Below are 5,302 nucleotides of genomic sequence, written 5' to 3'. Positions count from 1 at the left end.
AGGGAAGTAATTTTTCGAAAATTAATTAAAATATTTTGAAAACATTTTTGAAAAACACTAATTGATTTTCGAAATTAAAAGTGAGAAAGAAATCAAGTGATTTTTGAAAAAGATTTGAAATTAGAAATTAAAAAGATTTGATTGAAGACTTATTTTGAAAAAGATGTGGTTAAGAAGATATGATTGAAAAGATTTGATTTTGAAAACAATTTTAAAAGATATGATTTGAAAACAATTTTTAAAAAGATTTGATTTTAAAAAAAATGACTTGCCTAACAAGAAAAGATATGATTCAAACATTAAACCTTTCTCAACAGAAAAGGCAATAATCTTGAGATGTTCAATCAAATCATTAATTGTTAGTAAGTATCTTTGAAAAAGGAAAGAAATTGATTTTGAAAACCTTTAATTGAAAAGATATGATTTGAAAAAGATTTAATTTTGAAAAACTTTGAAAACTTGAAAAAAATTGATTTTGAAAACAAAATCTTCCCCCTTGTGCCATCCTGGCGTTAAACGCCCAGAATGGTGCACATTCTGGCGTTTAACGCCCAAAACTCTACCCTTTTGGGCGTTAAACGCCCAGCCAAGCACCCTGGCTGGCGTTTAAACGCCAGTCTGTCTTCTTCACTGGGTATTTTTGAATGCCCAGCTTTTTCTGTGTGATTCCTCTGCAGTATGTTCTAAATCTTTAATTCTCTGTATTATTGACTTGAAAAGACACAAATTAAAAATATTTTTGGATTTTTAATAATGAGGAATAATCAAAATGCAACTAAAATCAAATAACAATGCATGCAAGTCACCAAACTTAGCAGTTTGTATACTACTGACACTAACAAGATGAGAATGCATATGAGAAACAACAAAAATACTCAAGTCAATAGAATTCAAAGATCAAAACAAGAAAATCATCAAGAACAACTTGAAGATTATGAAGACACATGCATAAATTCGAAAAATGCAAGAAGAACAGAAACATGCAATTGACACCAAACTTAAAATGAGACACTAGACTTAAACAAGAAATATTTTTGGTTTTTTATGATTTTGTAAATTTTTTTTTTGGTTTTTTTTTCGAAAATTAGGTGAAAAGAAAAATAAAGGTATCAAAATTCTTAATGAGAATTCCAGGAATCATGCAATGTTAGTCTAAAGCTTTAGTCTAAAGGAATTAGACATGGCCGGCTAAGCTTCAGCAGGACATTGCATTCAAGAGCTAAATTGATGATGATCAATCAGCTTTGGTGATGATAAGAACATCACCTTGAAACACTAGAATTCATCCTTAAAGAACTCTGAAAAAAAAAATACCTAATCTAAGCAACAAGATGTACCGTCAGTTGTCCATACACAAGAACAATCCCCGGCAACGGCGCCAAAAACTTGGTGCACGAAATTGTGATCAATACTTTTCAAAACATAAACAATCCCTAGTAATGGCTCCAAGGACTTAGTGCTCAATACCATGGCATAAACACAACTTCGCACAACTAACCAGCAAGTGCACTGGGTCGTCCAAGTAATAAACCTTACGCGAGTAAGGGTCGATCCCACGGAGATTGGTGGTATGAAGCAAGCTATGGTCATCTTGTAAATCTCAGTCAGGCAGACTCAAATGGATATGGTGATAAACGAAAATACATAAAAGATAAAGATAGAGATACTTATGTATATCACTGGTGAGAGCTTCAGATAAACGCATGAAGATGCCTTCCCTTCCGTCTCTCTGCTTTCCTACTGCCTTCATCCAATCCTTCTTACTCCTTTCCATGGCAAGCTCATGTAGGGTTTCACCGTTGTCAGTGGCTACCTCCCATCCTCGCAGTGAAAGCTAATGCTCACGCACTCTGTCACAGTACGGCCAATCACCGGTTGGTTCCCGCTCCTACTGGAATAGAATCCCTCTTTTGCGTCTGTCACTAACGCCCAGCAGGTTAGGAGTTTGAAGCACGTCACAGTCATTCAATCATTGAATCCTACTCAGAACACCACAGACAAGGTTAGACCTTCCGGATTCTCTTGAATGCCGCCATCAGTTTTCGCCTATACCACGAAGATTCCTTTTAAAGAATCCAAGAGATATTCACTAAGCCTCATATGCTTGTAGAACAAGAATGGTTGTCAGTCACCTTGTTCATGAGTGAGAATGATGATGAGTGTCAATCATCACCTTCATCAAGTTGAAGAACAAGTGATATCTTGGACAAAGAACAAGCGGAATTGAATAGAAGAACAATAGTAATTGCATTAATACTCGAGGTACAGCAGAGCTCCACACCTTAATCTATGGTGTGTAGAAACTCCACCGTTGAAAATACATAAGAACAAGGTCTAGACATGGCCGTGAGGCCAGCCCCCAAATGATCTAAGAACTAGATGTCCGAAGATGAAAAATACAATGGTAAAAGGTCCTATATATAGAGAACTAGTAGCCTAGGGTGTACAGAGATGAGTAAATGACATAAAAATCCACTTCCGGGCCCACTTGGTGTGTGCTTGGGCTGAGCAATGAAGCATTTTCGTGTAGAGACTCTTCTTGGAGTTAAACGCCAGCTTTTATTCCAGTTTGGGCGTTTAACTCCCATTTTGGTGCCAGTTCCGGCGTTTAACGCTGGAATTTCTGAGGGTGACTTTGGACGCCGGTTTGGGCCATCAAATCTTGGGCAAAGTATGGACTATCATATATTGCTGGAAAGCCCAGGATGTCTACTTTCCAATGCCGTTGAGGGCGCGCCAATTGGGCTTCTGTAGCTCCAGAAAACCCACTTCGAGTGCAGGGAGGTCAGAATCCAACAGCATCTGCAGTCCTTTTCAGTCTCTGGATCAGATTTTTGCTCAGGTCCCTCAATTTCAGCCAGAAAATACCTGAAATCACAGAAAACACACAAACTCATAGTAAATTCCAGAAAAGTGAATTTTAATTAAAAACTAATAAAAATATAATAAAAACTAACTAAAAGATACTAAAAACATACTAAAAACAATGCCAAAAAGCGTATAAATTATCCGCTCATCAGTTGTCAGTCACACGTTCATAGGTGAGAATGATGATGAGTGTCACGGATCATCACATTCATCAAGTTGAAGAACAAGTGATATCTTGGAACAAGAACAAGCGGAATTGAATAGAAGAACAAGAGTAATTACATTAATACTCGAGGTACAGCAGAGCTCCACACCTTAATCTATGGTGTGTAGAAACTCCACCGTTGAAAATACATAAGAACAAGGTCTAGGCATGGCCGTGAGGCCAGCCTCCAGTGATCAAAAGATTCAAAGATCTCAAGATGAAAAATACAATAGTAAAAGGTCCTACTTATAGGGAACTAGTAGCTTAAGAATTACAAAGATGAGTAAATGACATAAAAATCCACTTCCGGGCCCACTTGGTGTGTGCTTGGGCTGAGCATTGAAGCGTTTTCGTGTAGAGACTCTTCTTGGGGTTAAACGCCAGCTTTTATGCCAGTTTGGGCGTTTAACTCCCACTTTGGTGCCAGTTCCGGCGTTTAACACTGGGAATTCTGAGGGTGACTTTGAACGGCGGTTTTGGCCATCAAATCTTGGGAAAAGTATGGACTATCATATATTGCTGGAAAGCCCAGGATGTCTACTTTCCAACTCTGTTGAGAGCGCGCCAATTGGGCCTCTGTAGCTCCAGAAAATCCACTTCGAGTGAAGGGAGGTCAGAATCCAACAGCATCTGCAGTCCTTTTCAGTCTCTGAATCAGATTTTTGCTCAGGTCCCTCAATTTCAGCCAGAAAATACCTGAAATCACAGAAAAACACACAAACTCATAGTAAAGTCCAGAAAAGTTAATTTTAACTAAAAACTAATAAAAATATACTAAAAACTCAACTAAATATACTAAAAATATACTAAAAACAATGCCAAAAAGCGTACAAATTATCCGCTCATCAGTGAGCAATGAAGAAGAGATTGAATCGGAAGAAAGCTACCAAGAGGAAGAGGTTGAAATTGAAGAAGCTTGCAAAGAGGTGGAAGTTGTCAGAGAAGAGCACAAGGGATTGGAGCTTGCAAGTTCATTAGAGACACCTCTCCCAAGGCCATTACCGTCCAACACAATATTCAAGTGAGTAAAATTCATATCCCTTAGCTTTCTAATTCCATTTGAATATGGGCTACTGGAGACGGATGGTCAACTTAGAGCTCTTTGTGGCATTAAGAGTAAGAGGAAGATGGTCAGTGGTAAGAATTGTCCTGCAAGGTTCATTATGGTTGGAAGCTTTAAGTTTAAACGCAAGGGTTAGTATAGAGCTCAACTGAATGGGTCTAGGAAGATGTTTTGGCCGCTTTAGTGAGAATTCAGATTGCTTGCTACCCAGATGGAATCATAATGATCAACAAGAAGACGGGTGCAAAAGCGAGGTTTGGGACCCCAGAATTTAGTCTAGAAATCAACACTCTTGGGGCCTTGTCACTTGCTTTAACTTGCTTGAAGGCTTTCTGCGCCTAGTTTGGGATCCCGGAGGCTACTGGAATTCCAAACATTGGTGGAGATTTTTGGATGAATACAAGCACAAGCCACCATAACAAGGAGCTCACCAAATGTCCAACTTAAGGACTTTAACTAAAAGTGCTAGGTGGGAGACAACCTACCATGGTATGATCGTCCCTTTTTTAGTTTTAATTCTATTCTGTTTTGTTTGTTTTTGAGTTTTGATTGGACCTGGAATCATGCATAACATTCATATTAGCATTGCATTCTGCATACTACATCATTAAAAAAAACGCACGCGACGAGACCGCGTCGCTGACGCGTCCGCGTCAAATGTGCGTTGGGAAGTAAATAAGATTGAATAGAGAGTCACGCAAAAGTATGGCTGGAGGCGTGCCTTTGGCATAATTTGACCCACGAGACCGCGTCGCTGACGCGTCCACGTCATGTGGGAAAAATGCCTCCCACGCGTTCGCATCACCCACGAGAATGCGTGGCCCTGTAAAAATCAATGTAAACGGGTGTATGATGGTGCACGAAATTGTAAATCACACTTTTCACAACTCGTACCACTAACGGGTGTATTGTTGGCTTGAAGCAAGCTATGGTTATCTTGTATGGTTATCTTGTAACTCTTAGTCAGGATAATAATAATTCTCAGTTTTGATTGGTAGTAAATAAAAAAGCATGGATTAAATAATACTTATTATGCAGTAATGGAGAATAAGTTGGAGTTTTGGAGATGCTTTGTCTTCTGAATCTCTGCTTTTCCCCCTGTCTTCTTCTTCACGCACGTAAGGTTCCTCCTATGGTAAGCTGTGTGTTGGTGGATCACCGTTGTC

Source organism: Arachis stenosperma, chromosome 4 (assembly GCF_014773155.1).
Source record: "Arachis stenosperma cultivar V10309 chromosome 4, arast.V10309.gnm1.PFL2, whole genome shotgun sequence".
NCBI classification, from domain to species: Eukaryota; Viridiplantae; Streptophyta; class Magnoliopsida; order Fabales; family Fabaceae; genus Arachis; species Arachis stenosperma.
This window is presented reverse-complemented; position numbering follows the sequence as displayed.